At 43.2% G+C, this 15,530-nt stretch overlaps 1 protein-coding gene and 8 non-coding genes across 9 annotated transcripts in view; 2 read left to right on the top strand and 7 right to left on the bottom strand.

Moving 5' to 3' along the window:
- plekhg2 (pleckstrin homology domain containing, family G (with RhoGef domain) member 2) overlaps positions 1-15,415 on the bottom strand; it is a 161,045-nt gene extending 145,630 nt beyond the window's left edge. Inside the window, exon 1 of the mRNA XM_075474552.1 lies at positions 15,022-15,415. The gene's annotated coding sequence lies outside the window, so the exon portion shown is untranslated. The remainder of the gene's footprint in view (positions 1-15,021) is intronic.
- Positions 8,572-8,659, bottom strand: trnar-ucu (transfer RNA arginine (anticodon UCU)). Its single transcript is given in 2 exon segments — positions 8,572-8,607; positions 8,623-8,659. It is a non-coding gene; the product is annotated as a tRNA-Arg (tRNA).
- trnar-ucu (transfer RNA arginine (anticodon UCU)) lies at positions 8,835-8,922 on the top strand. The gene is given in 2 exon segments: positions 8,835-8,871; positions 8,887-8,922. It is a non-coding gene; the product is annotated as a tRNA-Arg (tRNA).
- trnar-ucu (transfer RNA arginine (anticodon UCU)) lies at positions 9,646-9,733 on the bottom strand. The gene is given in 2 exon segments: positions 9,646-9,681; positions 9,697-9,733. It is a non-coding gene; the product is annotated as a tRNA-Arg (tRNA).
- On the bottom strand, positions 9,858-9,944 carry trnar-ucu (transfer RNA arginine (anticodon UCU)). Its single transcript is given in 2 exon segments — positions 9,858-9,893; positions 9,908-9,944. It is a non-coding gene; the product is annotated as a tRNA-Arg (tRNA).
- Positions 10,445-10,532, bottom strand: trnar-ucu (transfer RNA arginine (anticodon UCU)). The gene is given in 2 exon segments: positions 10,445-10,480; positions 10,496-10,532. It is a non-coding gene; the product is annotated as a tRNA-Arg (tRNA).
- Positions 10,708-10,795, top strand: trnar-ucu (transfer RNA arginine (anticodon UCU)). Its single transcript is given in 2 exon segments — positions 10,708-10,744; positions 10,760-10,795. It is a non-coding gene; the product is annotated as a tRNA-Arg (tRNA).
- trnar-ucu (transfer RNA arginine (anticodon UCU)) lies at positions 11,631-11,718 on the bottom strand. The gene is given in 2 exon segments: positions 11,631-11,666; positions 11,682-11,718. It is a non-coding gene; the product is annotated as a tRNA-Arg (tRNA).
- Positions 12,159-12,246, bottom strand: trnar-ucu (transfer RNA arginine (anticodon UCU)). The gene is given in 2 exon segments: positions 12,159-12,194; positions 12,210-12,246. It is a non-coding gene; the product is annotated as a tRNA-Arg (tRNA).
- Positions 15,416-15,530: the final 115 nt, after the last annotated feature.

Here is a 15,530-nt window from a genome sequence, read left to right as displayed (position 1 = left end):
AGTCCCAAAGAGTCCTAAAACAGTCCCAAAGAGACCTAAAACAGTCCCAAAGAGTCCTAAAACAGTCCCAATGAGACCTAAAACAGTCCAAAAGAGTCCTAAAACAGTCCCAAAGAGTCCTAAAACAGTCCCAAAGAGTCCTAAAACAGTCCCAAAGAGACCTAAAACAGTCCAAAAGAGTCCTAAAACAGTCCCAAAGAGTCCTAAAACAGTCCCAAAGAGACCTAAAACAGTCCCAAAGAGTCCTAAAACAGCCCCAAAGAGACCTAAAACAGTCCCAAAGAGTCCTAAAACAGTCCCAAAGAGACCTAAAACAGTCCAAAAGAGTCCTAAAACAGTCCCAAAGAGACCTAAAACAGTCCCAAAGAGACATAAAACAGCCCAAAGAGACCTAAAACAGTCCCAAAGAGACCTAAAACAGTCCCAAAGAGTCCTAAAACAGCCCAAAGAGTCCTAAAACAGTCCCAAAGAGACCTAAAACAGTCCCAAAGAGACATAAAACAGTCCCTAAGAGTCCTAAAACAGTCCCAAAGAGACCTAAAACAGTCCCAAAGAGACATAAAACAGTCCCAAAGAGACCTAAAACAGCCCAAAGAGTCCTAAAACAGTCCCAAAGAGTCCTAAAATAGTCCCAAAGAGTCCTAAAACAGTCCCAAAGAGACCTAAAACAGCCCCAAAGAGACCTAAAACAGTCCCAAAGAGACATAAAATAGTCCCAAAGAGTCCTAAAATGGTCCCAAAGAGACCTAAAACAGTCCCAAAGAGACATAAAACAGTCCCAAAGAGTCCTAAAACAGTCCCAAAGAGACCTAAAACAGCCCCAAAGAGACCTAAAACAGTCCCAAAGAGACCTAAAACAGTCCCAAAGAGTCCTAAAACAGCCCAAAGAGTCCTAAAACAGCCCCAAAGAGACCTAAAACAGCCCCAAAGAGACATAAAACAGCCCCAAAGAGACATAAAATAGTCCCAAAGAGTCCTAAAATGGTCCCAAAGAGACCTAAAACAGTCCCAAAGAGACCTAAAACAGCCCAAAGAGTCCTAAAACAGTCCCAAAGAGACCTAAAACAGTCCCAAAGAGACATAAAACAGTCCCAAAGAGTCCTAAAACAGTCCCAAAGAGACCTAAAACAGCCCAAAGAGTCCTAAAACAGTCCCAAAGAGACCTAAAACAGTCCCAAAGAGACATAAAACAGTCCCAAAGAGTCCTAAAACAGCCCCAAAGAGTCCTAAAACAGTCCCAAAGAGACATAAAACAGTCCCAAAGAGTCCTAAAACAGTCCCAAAGAGACCTAAAACAGACCTAAAACAGCCCCAAAGAGTCCTAAAACAGCCCCAAAGAGTCCTAAAACAGCCCCAAAGAGTCCTAAAACAGCCCAAAGAGTCCTAAAACAGTCCCAAAGAGACATAAAACAGTCCCAAAGAGTCCTAAAACAGTCCCAAAGAGACCTAAAACAGCCCAAAGAGTCCTAAAACAGTCCCAAAGAGACCTAAAACAGTCCCAAAGAGACATAAAACAGTCCCAAAGAGTCCTAAAACAGCCCCAAAGAGTCCTAAAACAGTCCCAAAGAGACATAAAACAGTCCCAAAGAGTCCTAAAACAGTCCCAAAGAGACCTAAAACAGTCCCAAAGAGACATAAAACAGTCCCAAAGAGTCCTAAAACAGTCCCAAAGAGACCTAAAACAGTCCCAAAGAGACCTAAAATAGCCCCAAAGAGACCTAAAACAGTCCCAAAGAGACATAAAACAGTCCCAAAGAGACATAAAACAGTCCCAAAGAGTCCTAAAACAGTCCCAAAGAGACCTAAAATAGCCCCAAAGAGACCTAAAACAGTCCCAAAGAGACCTAAAACAGTCCCAAAGAGACATAAAACAGTCCCAAAGAGACCTAAAACAGTCCCAAAGAGTCCTAAAACAGCCCAAAGAGTCCTAAAACAGTCCCAAAGAGACATAAAATAGTCCCAAAGAGTCCTAAAATGGTCCCAAAGAGACCTAAAACAGTCCCAAAGAGACATAAAACAGTCCGAAAGAGTCCTAAAACAGTCCCAAAGAGTCCTAAAACAGTCCCAAAGAGACCTAAAACAGCCCAAAGAGTCCTAAAACAGTCCCAAAGAGACCTAAAACAGTCTCAAAGAGACATAAAACAGTCCCTAAGAGTCCTAAAACAGTCCCAAAGAGACCTAAAACAGTCCCAAAGAGACATAAAACAGTCCCAAAGAGACCTAAAACAGTCCCAAAGAGTCCTAAAACAGTCCCAAAGAGTCCTAAAATAGTCCCAAAGAGTCCTAAAACAGTCCCAAAGAGACCTAAAACAGCCCCAAAGAGACCTAAAACAGTCCCAAAGAGACATAAAATAGTCCCAAAGAGTCCTAAAATGGTCCCAAAGAGACCTAAAACAGTCCCAAAGAGACATAAAACAGTCCCAAAGAGTCCTAAAACAGTCCCAAAGAGACCTAAAACAGTCCCAAAGAGACCTAAAACAGCCCCAAAGAGACCTAAAACAGTCCCAAAGAGACCTAAAACAGTCCCAACGAGACATAAAACAGTCCCAAAGAGACCTAAAACAGTCCCAAAGAGTCCTAAAACAGCCCAAAGAGTCCTAAAACAGTCCCAAAGAGACCTAAAACAGTCCCAAAGAGACCTAAAACAGTCCCAAAGAGTCCTAAAACAGCCCAAAGAGTCCTAAAACAGTCCCAAAGAGTCCTAAAATGGTCCCAAAGAGACCTAAAACAGTCCCAAAGAGACATAAAACAGTCCGAAAGAGTCCTAAAACAGTCCCAAAGAGTCCTAAAACAGTCCCAAAGAGACCTAAAACAGCCCAAAGAGTCCTAAAACAGTCCCAAAGAGACCTAAAACAGTCCCAAAGAGACCTAAAACAGTCCCAAAGAGTCCTAAAACAGTCCCAAAGAGTCCTAAAACAGTCCCAAAGAGACCTAAAACAGTCCCAAAGAGACCTAAAACAGCCCCAAAGAGACCTAAAACAGCCCCAAAGAGTCCTAAAACAGTCCCAAAGAGTCCTAAAACAGCCCCAAAGAGACCTAAAACAGTCCAAAAGAGTCCTAAAACAGTCCCAAAGAGACCTAAAACAGTCCCAAAGAGACCTAAAACAGTCCCAAAGAGACCTAAAACAGTCCAAAAGAGACCTAAAACAGCCCCAAAGAGACCTAAAACAGTCCCAAAGAGTCCTAAAACAGTCCCAAAGAGACCTAAAACAGTCCCAAAGAGTCCTAAAACAGTCCCAAAGAGACCTAAAACAGTCCCAAAGAGACCTAAAACAGTCCAAAAGAGACCCAGAAATTAACAACAGTTCAGTCCAGGCCCTCCGAGAACGATTTTGTGATGCAAATGTATTATTCTTTTGAACGCATATTGTTTTGAGAAGTTTTATTGTTTGTTTTATTGTTTTATTGTTTTATTTTTTAAACCCCAGCCAACTAGCCGGACTACCTTCATCAACACCAAAACGAGGCTGGAACTCTGCTCACAGGACGCAGCAGGGGGTAAGAAGATGTTCAGAAATGATGTTGCTGATATGGGATGTCATACAGCTTCATGTCAGAAGAGGCGAACTGTCCCTTTAAAGAGGCGAACTGTCCCTTTAAGCACCAACTGGAGATCCAAGCAAGTCACCTTTCAAACAATTATTTAACTTGCAAATGATTGCAATTTAGAATGTCTCGACTTTTGGACTTTACGAACAGAAGTTTTACACGGCAGATAAGTTTTCCATCCTGTTTCAGCATTAAAGGGCCCCTCTGGTGGGAGTCGGACCCACAGCCTTTCTGTTTCCTGTTTAATCGGGGGTCCGAGGCGCTGCCCGTCAGCCTGCAGTCAGCTGGTGTTTCCACAGGAGTCGGTGTTAAAAGGGAAAGCCTCTGCGTCTGCGGGCGGATTAACGTGAGCAGCAGCTGTGAGTCGGCCTCCTCAGCGCGCTCTGCGTCCACGCAGCTGCGCTCAGACGTGAACACGACCAACTGTCGGCCGCTGAGAGCGTGCACGAGGAGCCGGCCGACGCCACCAGCACAAAAGAAGCAGCAGGACAGCAGTGGGCTTCCTTTGTGTTTGAGGCTGAAGTCCAGTCCTGCTTCTGTGTGGAGAGACTCAGGGAGGCCACACACGGCGCTCCGGCCTACATATGGGGATGAAGCGAATGTGTTTATGAGACACACTAATACGCCGTCACTGCTCCGAGTCGGACGGAGGAAGTGTGTCTGTTTATGTTTGGGTTTAATATGAAATATGAAGCAACAGACGAGGAGCATCCGTCCTTCTTCAGAGACTTTTACAGCTGCAGCTCTGGACACGTTCTGAGTCTCTCTCTGCTTCTTCTTCAGCTTTTTCCTGTAAACTCACTTAATGGGGTCACATGACACTGAAAGGATCGGATTATTGGCCAAATTACATTCAGACTGAGTTATTAAGTGCATGTAGACACCTTAATCTGACTAAGAACTGGATCGGATCGGATTCAGACCCCGAGATAACTGGGTTGAAAGTCACTCTAAACCTGCTTGTAGACGCTGAAGCTCGTGGTGAATCAGACTTTGCGTTCTGCGCATGCTCCAGATGTTTTCCCGGGGTCGTGACCCGGAAGTCAAAGGAGACGATATTCCTGTTGTTGTCGCCGTCAGAAAGAAACAAACAACGCGATGGAGAATGCTCCGTTGGGCATCGAGTTTGTGCAACAAGCAGCTCATCACAGACCAAATGTAGAGGGACGTAGCTTCATCTGGCTCTGCGTTCTCCATCTTTCTCCAATGCCTGAGTTTGTTGTTGTTGTTGGTGGTGAAGAGGTCAACAGGAAGTGGCTCTATTAGCAACAGCTGGAATGGGTACAGCGCCACCTATCATACCGGGGTATGACACGCTTTGTGCCTCTGATCCCATTCATTCACCACCAGATATCCAAGGAGAATTACCCTTAATAACTCAGTCTGATTGTAATTTAGCCAATAATCTGATCCTTTCAGGGCCATGTGACCCCACTGAGTGGTTTCTGAAACATGTTTCTGTGCCTGGTTTGGATGCTTTGCTGCTGGAAGGACTTCTGTTATTAGAACTGAGCATTTCAAAGCCCAAGTAACGCCTGGAGTTAGACCCCAAATCAAGATGAGTTGAAGAGGAAATGTCCAGGATGCAGAGCAGCAACTAAATGGAGGAAAAGGAGGAGGAAGTTTAAACCACTTTGTCCCCTGATCATCATGGGAAATGTGAGATCACTGGCAGATGTTAAGCTGTTGGAAATGTGAAGGTCATGAGTTCAATTCTGAAGTGTGTGTGGAGCCCTAACCACCATCAACACAACTCTGACTTTAATACCAATTATAGCTTAAGTTTCACCTGAATGTCGATGTACCATAGACAGATGCCTTTATGACGTCTTTTCAGTCAAAAACTGCTTCATGGGTACTTGGTTAGGTTGAGGAAAACACTATCATTTTCAATTTTTTTCTTCATTTTATGAGTTTCAGGGAAACGTTTCATCTCCATGAAACACAGTGGTGTTGTAGCTACTGCTTCACTTTGTCTTTTAATAACCGATTTATTCGATCCGTGTCCACCACGTTTAGCCCTTACAATATTAAGCTGTAAAACTAAGCCTGAGGATTGACTCGAACCCACAGCTTTTGAATATCTTTGTAGAGATGCTAGCTAGAAGTCCAAAGCACCACAGAGCCTCATGATGACAAGAAAAGGGACTCAAACCAAAACGAGGTCAAAAGGGATAAATGTGTTCTGTGAAGTAAAACTGTAACGGCTGATTTCGGCTCGGGCAGGAGCGAAATGCATTGTGGGTAAACGCTCTGTATACTGTCTGATCGATCAGTATGTAGTATGCAGTATGTAGTATGCAGTATGTAGTATGCAGTATGCAGTATGCAGTATGCAGTATTCAGTATGTAGTATGTAGTATGTAGTATGCAGTATGTAGTATGCAGTATGCAGTATGTAGTATGTAGTATGCAGTATGCAGTATGTAGTATGCAGTATGCAGTATTCAGTATGTAGTATGTAGTACGTAGCATGCAGTATGTAGTATGCAGTAGGCAGTATGTAGTATGTAGTATGCAGTATGCAGTATGTAGTATGCAGTATTCAGTATGTAGTATGTAGTATGTAGTATGCAGTATGTAGTATGTAGTATGCAGTATGCAGTATGTAGTATGCAGTATTCAGTATGTAGTATGTAGTATGTAGTATGCAGTATGTAGTATGTAGTATGTAGTATGTAGTATGCAGTATGTAGTATGCAGTATGTAGTATGCAGTATGCAGTATGCAGTATGCAGTATGCAGTATGTAGTATGCAGTATTCAGTATGTAGTATGTAGTATGTAGTATGTAGTATGCAGTATGTAGTATGCAGTATGCAGTATGTAGTATGTAGTATGCAGTATGCAGTATGCAGTATGCAGTATTCAGTATGTAGTATGTAGTACGTAGCATGCAGTATGTAGTATGCAGTATGCAGTATGTAGTATGTAGTATGCAGTATGCAGTATGTAGTATGCAGTATTCAGTATGTAGTATGTAGTATGTAGTATGCAGTATGTAGTATGCAGTATGCAGTATGTAGTATGTAGTATGTAGTATGCAGTATTCAGTATGTAGTATGTAGTATGTAGTATGCAGTATGTAGTATGTAGTATGTAGTATGTAGTATGCAGTATTCAGTATGTAGTATGTAGTATGTAGTATGCAGTATGTAGTATGCAGTATGTAGTATGCAGTATGTAGTGTGTAGTATGCAGTATGTAGTATGTAGTATGCAGTATGTAGTATGCAGTATCTAGTGTGTAGTATGTAGTATGCAGTATGTAGTATGTAGTATGCAGTATGTAGTATGTAGTATGCAGTATGTAGTATGCAGTATGTAGTGTGTAGTATGTAGTATGCAGTATGTAGTATGCAGTATGTAGTATGGAAGTATGTAGTATGCAGTATGTAGTATGTAGTATGCAGTATGCAGTATGTAGTATGTAGTATGTAGTATGCAGTTTGTAGTATGTAGTATGCAGTATTCAGTATGTAGTATGCAGTATGTAGTATGGAAGTATGCAGTATGCAGTATGCAGTATGTAGTATGGAAGTATGTAGTATGCGGTATGCAGTATGCAGTATGTAGTATGGAAGTATGTAGTATTCAGTATGTAGTATGCAGTATGTAGTATGGAAGTATGTAGTATGCAGTATGTAGTATGTAGTATGCAGTATGCAGTATGTAGTATGCAGTATGTAGTATGTAGTATGCAGTATGCAGTATGTAGTATGCAGTATGTAGTATGTAGTATGCAGTATGCAGTATGCAGTATGCAGTATGTAGTATGGAAGTATGTAGTATGCAGTTTCGAACACAGCCCTGGATGGGACCCCCTGAGCCCAACCAGGTGTTGTTGTGATAAAGTTTGCAGGGAAGTTTACATTCATGAGGCACACTTGTAGCTCTTTGTGCTACATGGCAGCCATTTTGACAATTTACATGCAGTTACTCCCCCAACCGCTAGAGGTCCCACTCTTGTGTACGAGGCTGTGTTAATAAACCCTTCCTGCACCCAGATTCTGGTGCATGTAATGAACACGTGTATTTACTGCCTGTATTTGTGCATTTATTTAAGTGTGTGCTCTGAGGTCAGAAACACTGTGGTATACATCTGTCGCCTGAGCCACACAAACACACAAACACACACCCAGCTATGCGTCACAGCAGAGCCTGCGTCTAACCTCAGAGGATGCTAAATTGTCAGAATAATTATTATAACCGGCAAACACTGGTAACCCGGGAAACCGTCCTCCCACATCCCATAATTACCCTGCATGGGCTCAATACTGAAGCTGCGTCCAAATAGTTGAGATGGTTGGGGTGCGTTTGATTTCTGTTTGCCTGGGGAATCAATGGCTCCTTGTGTCTGTGACGGGGCAGAAGGCGAAGAAGAGAGCTGCTAGAAACCTGAAATGTCTGAGTTTGATGCTGTTACACGTGACCCAGCTGAGGTCATTCAACATGAAAATGTTTCGATGATCTGTGCCGTCTGCTTCTGACTTCATATGAAAAGTTTCCCACACTTCCCACTTAAAAGCTGCTTGTCTGCGACTTTGAATCACTTCTTTATTTTCCCTGGAGGTCCAACACAAAGAGCCACATGTTGTGAGCTGTAGGCATATCTTTGTTGAGGTGCTTTCTCTAGATGTCGACTCTGGTGGGCCTCAAACCCACAAGAAATGTGCTGCCCACTATGTCACAGAGCCTGAGTCTTTGGTTATGAGCCAAAAGGTTTCTCAAAAACGGGCTCTGAAATGAAAGGACTAAACTTTGCTGGATGTGAGCAAAGTTGATGACACACCAGAAGTCTAAGAGCTAAAAGCTCGATGCAAAACAGAAAGGTTTCTCTCATATGAATCATTCAGACACTTTGTGGCCAATGGGACTCAAACCAACAACCAACCACTGTTGAAGTCTTTCACTAAGAGTAACGTTCTGGCCAATTTCATTGCAATAGACATACATTTTGCTGGTAATTTCCTTATGACAACTACAAAACTGCCTGTTTCAGTACAACTAAAGGTGCTGACAATTGACTCTGGTGGGACTCGAACCCACAACCTTTGAATAACTGTGTTCTTTCTTAGAAGTCCAACGCGCTATCCATTGCGCCACAGAGCCATGTCTGTGGTAATGAGCCAATGGTTTATCAAACACAGGCTATGAAAAAAAGGGCAAAAATTGATTAAAAGTCATTATTTGCTGAATGTGAGCAAAGTTGACGACACACCAGAAGTCTAAGAGCCGACTGTGGTGGGACTCGAACCCACAACCTTTGGCTTATTACCAAACATGTGGCTCTGTGGCGCAATGGATAGCGCGTTGGACTTCTAAGAAAGAACACAGTCATTCAAAGGTTGTGGGTTCGAGTCCCACCAGAGTCGAGTCTTTTGAGATTTAGTTGTGGTTTGTTAAGGTTTGAGGCAACTCTAACCACCAAAGGTCCTATTCACAGAACCAAAGAGGGATTTGTTTAAGTCTTTCACTAAATCCAGAGCACTGACCATTGTCCACGTTCTGTCACATCTGTGCAACTAAAGCTCTAAAGAATCGACCCTGGTGGGCCTTAAACCCATAAGGAATGTGCTGTCCACTACACCACAGAGCCACGTCTGTGGTAATAAGCCAATGGTTTATCAAACACAGGCTATGAAAAAAAGGCCAAAACTTGGTTAAAAGTCATTATTTGCTGAATGTGAGCAAAGTTGACGACACACCAGAAGTCTAAGAACCGACTCTGATGGGATTGAACCCACAACCTTTGGCTTATTACCAAAGGCAAGGCTCTGTGGCGCAATGGATAGCGCGTTGGACTTCTAAGAAAGAACACAGTCATTCAAAGGTTGTGGGTCCGAGTCCCACCATAGTCGAGTCTTTAGAGCTTTAGTTTTGGTTCAGTGAGGAGTTAATTTTTGAGGCAACCCTAACCACCAAAGGTCCTATTCAGACAACCAATGAGGGATTTCACATGTCTGCTAAGTTTTGGTCTTATGGGGCTCAAACCAACAACCAACCAATGTTTAAGTCTTTCACTAAATCCAGAGCACTGACCATTGTCCACGTTTCACAACAACTGTCACATCTGTGCAACTAAAGCTCTAAACACTCGACTCTGGTGGGACTCGAACCCACAACCTTTGAATGACTGTGTTCTTTCTTAGAAGTCCAACGCGCTATCCATTGCGCCACAGAGCCACGTCAGTGATAATAGGCCAATGGTTTATCAAACACAGGCTATGAAAAAAAGGCCAAAAATTGATTAAAAGTCATTATTTGCTGAATGTGAGCAAAGTTGATGACAGACCAGAAGTCTAAGAGCCGACTCTGGTGGGACTCGAACCCACAACCTTTGAATGACTGTGTTCATCTTAGAAGTCCAACGCGCTATCCATTGCGCCACAGAGCCTTAGGAAAGTGGGAGATTAAGTTTTTTAAAGACCTTTCTGTAAACATCGACCCTGGTGGGCCTTAAACCCATAAGGAATGTGCTGTCCACTACACCACAGAGCCATGTCTGTGGTAATAAGCCAATGGTTTATCAAACACAGGCTATGAAAAAAAGGCCAAAACTTGGTTAAAAGTCATTATTTGCTGAATGTGAGCAAAGTTGACGACACACCAGAAGTCTAAGAGCCGACTCTGGTGGGACTCGAACCCACAACCTTTCAAGCTCACCTGCTCAGATCAACTAGAAGCTCAATGTAAAACAGAAAGGTTTCTCTCATATGAATCTTTCAGACACTTTGTGGCCAATGGGACTCAAACCAACAACCAACCACTGTTGAAGTCTTTCACTAAGAATAACGTTCTGGCCAATTTCATTGCAATAGACATACATTTTGCTGGTAATTTCCTTATGACAACTACAAAACTGCCTGTTTCAGTACAACTAAAGGTGCTGATACTCGACTCTGGTGGGACTCGAACCCACAACCTTTGAATAACTGTGTTCTTTCTTAGAAGTCCAACGCGCTATCCATTGCGCCACAGAGCCACATCTGTGGTAATGAGCCAATGGTTTATCAAACACAGGCTATGAAAAAAAGGCCAAAACTTGATTAAAAGTCATTATTTGCTGAATGTGAGCAAAGTTGACGACACACCAGAAGTCTAAGAGCCGACTCTGGTGGGACTCGAACCCACAACCTTTGGCTTATTACCAAACATGTGGCTCTGTGGCGCAATGGATAGCGCGTTGGACTTCTAAGAAAGAACACAGTCATTCAAAGGTTGTGGGTTCGAGTCCCACCAGAGTCGAGTCTTTTGAGATTTAGTTGTGGTTTGTTAAGGTTTGAGGCAACTGTAACCACCAAAGGTCCTATTCACAGAACCAAAGAGGGATTTGTTTAAGTCTTTCACTAAATCCATAGCACTGACCATTGTCCACGTTCTGTCACATCTGTGCAACTAAAGCTCTAAAGAATCGACCCTGGTGGGCCTTAAACCCATTAGGAATGTGCTGTCCACTACACCACAGAGCCACGCCTGTGGTAATAAGCCAATGGTTTATCAAACACAGGCTATGAAAAAAAGGCCAAAATTTGGTTAAAATCATTATTTGCTGAATGTGAGAAAAGTTGACGACACACCAGAAGTCTCAGAGCCGACTCTGGTGGGATTCAACCCACAACCCTTGAATCTCTGCATCTGTTGGTGTTTCGATAGAAGTCCAATGCATTGCACCACAGGGACTTGGGACACAGGGAAATGAACTGATTTACAACAAAATAAAGGAGATGTTTTAAAACATGGAAGTAAAATGCTTTTCACAAACCCAATTTGTTGATTAAATGAAAATATCTAAATTCTTGCCAACACAACAAGCAGCAGTTTATCGTTTTGATTGGTCCAGTTTGTTCTTGGTACTGTTTTTATGAGCTCCGTTCTTGTCTGAGCTCTATGAGTTCCAATGAACAAAGCAAAACAGAAAAGCTGATTATAAGAAAGAGTTCAGGCTGATTGGGGTGGGACTCAAACCCTCTATGAGCACTGCAAAGACATGCATTTGCTGCTAAAAGCATAATTTCCTTACTGACCATTGTCCACGTTTGACAACAACTGTCACAAATGTGCAACTAAGGCTCTAAAGACTCAACTCTGGTGGGACTCGAACCCACAACCTTTGAATGACTGTGTTCTTTCTTAGAAGTCCAACGCTCTATCCATTGCGCCACAGAGCCACATCTGTGGTAATAAGCCAATGGTTTATCAAACACAGGCTATGAAAAAAAGGCCAAAACTTGGTTAAAAGTCATTATTTGCTGAATGTGAGCAAAGTTGACGACACACCAGAAGTCTAAGAGCCGACTCTGGTGGGATTGAACCCACAACCTTTCAAGATCACCTGCTCAGATCAGCTAGAAGCTCAATGTAAAACAGAAAGGTTTCTCTCATATAATTTTTTTAGAAGCTGTGGTTCAGTGAGTAGTTGAGGTTTGAGGCAACCCTAACCACCAAAGGTCCTATTCACACAACCAGAGGGATTTCACATGTCTGCTAAGTTTTGGTCATATGGGGCTCAAACCCACAACCATCCACTGTTTAAGTCTTTCACTAAATCCAGAGCACTGACCATTGTCCACGTTTGACAACAACTGTAACATCTGTGCAACTAAAGCTCTGACTCTGGTGGGACTCGAACCCACAACCTTTGAATGACTGTGTTCTTTCTTAGAAGTCCAACGCGCTATCCATTGCGCCACAGAGCCTGAATATGAATAATAGCATGGATTCATCAGAACTCATTGGTGTAGATGTGATATGAGAAGACGTGAAAAACGTGTATTTAGCAAAGAGAAAGTGGTCCCAGTACCACGTCTTGGGGCATCCCACAATCAGAAAGATTCACTCATCAACGAGGTTGTCGATGAGTTAAAAGTAGTTAGTTATATAGTTAATGAATAAATGTTCATCCAATGTTCATAGAAATGTTCATTCAACTTAAAAGCAACAACATCCAACTTAGAGTTAAACAAAGAGCTTTTTACAAATCTGCTCATTTTCATCCACAGAATCAAAAGCTTAATTTCACAGGAATCCTAATGAGTCTGAATCACTGTTTGAGAGTTTTATTGGAAGCCTGATGTGCTGTAATAAGAGATATGTGGTGGATTCTGGGCTTATTACTTCCTAAAGACGGACATTTTAAAATACTTTAGTGATAAATTAGCAGATCTGATTCAAACACACAACCTTTGTCCAAAGAGCCTCAAACTGAGGGCTGAACAGGATGCTTCCCTCAGATATCTCACCTCAGAGGTCATGGTTCATGTTCTTAGAAATCTTATTGAGGATCTTTTTCTAACTCCTTCTAAAAGATGCTTCTTCCTGCTAATGTTATGAAAACTTTCCTCCAACTTTTCATTACTTAATAAGAAACCCAGAAATGCTCAAGCCTCTGAATTTCTCTTTATTCTCATCAAACATGTCAAAAAGAAGCTGTTTCGTACAAACACTTCCTGAACTACATCTCCCAGAAGCCCCTGTGAGATTAGATCATTAAATTAGATCACCAGAGGAGGCGGAGCCTAAGGAAATCTGGCAGAATTAACTCACTTTAATCGTCCATAAACTAAAGAAGTTTCTATTTCTATATATTTAATTCCAGAGTCTTTCTACTGAGGCTTTAACGGACCTCATAAGTCACACAAATGATGAGTTATTAATGAGATCGATGCCCAGAAGGCCTCAGCTGTCATTAGAGTTTTTCTTAGTTGCTGATCGATGCAGCCTAAAGTCAGACATCCAGAGATGCAACTCCCAGCGCTTCAGTGGAGACAAAATAACCCGACAGCCTTCAGTCTTCTTCTTCTTGTCTCATAACAGGCAGTTCCCTCACGTTGATCCGACACCAAAGATTTAACATCTCAGGCATGCGTCGCTTTCTATCTCAGACTCAACGTGAGGAGTTCTGTGATCCGAATCTCTCTCTGAGTCTCTCTCTGAATCTCTCTCTGAGTCTCTCTCTGAGTCTCTCTCTAAATCTCTCTCTGAATCTCTCTCTGAGTCTCTCTCTGAGTCTCTCTCTGAGTCTCTCTCTGAGTCTCTTTCTGAATCTCTCTCTGAGTCTCTCTCTGAATCTCTCTCTGAGTCTCTCTCTGAATCTCTCTCTGAATCTCTCTCTGAATCTCTCACTGAATCTCTCTCTGAGTCTCTCTGAATCTCTCTCTGAATCTCTCTCTGAATCTCTCTCTGAATCTCTCACTGAATCTCTCTGAATCTCTCTCTGAATCTCTCTCTGAGTCTCTCTCTGAGTCTCTCTCTGAGTTTCTCTCTGAATCTCTCTCTGAATCTCTCTCTGAATCTCTCACTGAATCTCTCTCTGAGTCTCTCTGAATCTCTCTCTGAGTCTCTCTCTGAGTCTCTCTCTGAGTCTCTCTCTGAATCTCTCTCTGAGTCTCTCTCTGAATCTCTCTCTGAATCTCTCACTGAATCTCTCTCTGAGTCTCTCTCTGAATCTCTCTCTGAATCTCTCTCTGAGTCTCTCTCTGAATCTCTCTCTGAATCTCTCTCTGAGTCTCTCTCTGAATCTCTCTCTGAATCTCTCTCTGAGTCTCTCTGAATCTCTCTCTGAATCTCTCTCTGAATCTCTCTCTGAGTCTCTCTCTGAGTCTCTCTCTGAATCTCTCTCTGAATCTCTCTCTGAATCTCTTTGTCTCCCACCATCTTGCTGACGTTCCACATTTTTCGATGCTTGTGGGAAGTTTGATGTGAGAAGAAGTGTTTGAAAGATGAGACAGAGAGCAAACAGGATGAGGGTCAGATCAGCTTCTCGGTGTCTCTGACTCCTCCTTCAGATTCGTGTTAAAGTGACCGAAGATTTGGACACATTATGAACAAAAAAAGAGGAGAGAAAACCACACGTGACCCAAATTTCTTTAGATTTTTTGGAACAAATAATCTGTCAGTCCAGTTAACTTCAGGAGAATCTGTCAGTGAAGACCACCGCAGCGCCCCCTGCAGGCTGCGATGCGCGCTACAGGCGTTACTAAAGAGGTGCTGATGCAGCCCGGTGACGGAGCTCATGGGGTCACTGCAGGGTTCAACCTCTGGGGAGCAGGAATGGGATCAGTTACAGCGAGAAGGCTACACCTCAGCGTTTCCTTTGTTTCATCAGGTGACGTCATCCGCGGGGTGACGGGAGGCTCCGTCATCAATCAGCTGATAATCGATCATCAGTTAATAAGGAGCTGTGATGCTGTTGGTACAGCTGTAGGACACGTGCACGCGCATAACATTTACAGAAGTGCGCGATAAGCGCGTGCACACGTGTAAAAAAATCATGGATTCAGGATGAAAGAAGCTCATTGATGATCAGAACCGACACCAAAGCTTTTACGACTTTCACCACAACTTTCCTTTTTAGCTTTTTAAAGCTTTTTTTTTTTAGCTTTTTAAAGCTATTTGAATGTACTTTTCTGCATTAAACTAAAAGCTCGCAGAAGCAGAAGTGCACGGTGAGTGTGTGAGGGATGTGCGCGTACCTCGGTGCCGGAGGGGAGAGGAGACATGAACGTCCAGCAGCCGGCTTCTATCCGTCTTTCTCCAGCGGCCGATCCGGACGCATCCAAGCAAAAAAGAAAACCTCCAAACTCTCAGCTGCTCCTCTTTCTCACTCTTTCTCACCCTTCCTCGCGCTTAAACCGTATTTCCAGACCAAAAACACACAGTCCGCTGTCCAACTTTTACGCACAGACGGCAGAAAAGTCTCCATCCACATGTGTCCTGCTGCACATCTGTCCGCCGCCTTCAGAATCAGAGTCTAAAGAAGAAGCAGAAATATTCACATTCGGAGAGTTTAGAAAGTCCGCGTCCCGGCGAAAGGTTTCTGCTTCTGGGGCTGTTTGGAGATGAGCTCCGGGCGGCGGAGAGACGGCGCGACCCCGTTCACTGCAGCAGGGGAGGGAGGGAGGAGGAAGGGAGGGAGGGGAGGGAGGAGAGGAGGGAGGGAGGAGGGAGGGAGGAGAGGAGGGAGGAGAGGAGGGAGGTCCGA

This window comes from Odontesthes bonariensis, chromosome 9 (genome assembly GCF_027942865.1).
Source record: "Odontesthes bonariensis isolate fOdoBon6 chromosome 9, fOdoBon6.hap1, whole genome shotgun sequence".
NCBI lineage: Eukaryota > Metazoa > Chordata > Actinopteri > Atheriniformes > Atherinopsidae > Odontesthes > Odontesthes bonariensis.
The sequence above is the reverse complement of the archived record's forward strand: the minus strand, read 5'-3'. Positions and strand labels throughout refer to the sequence as shown.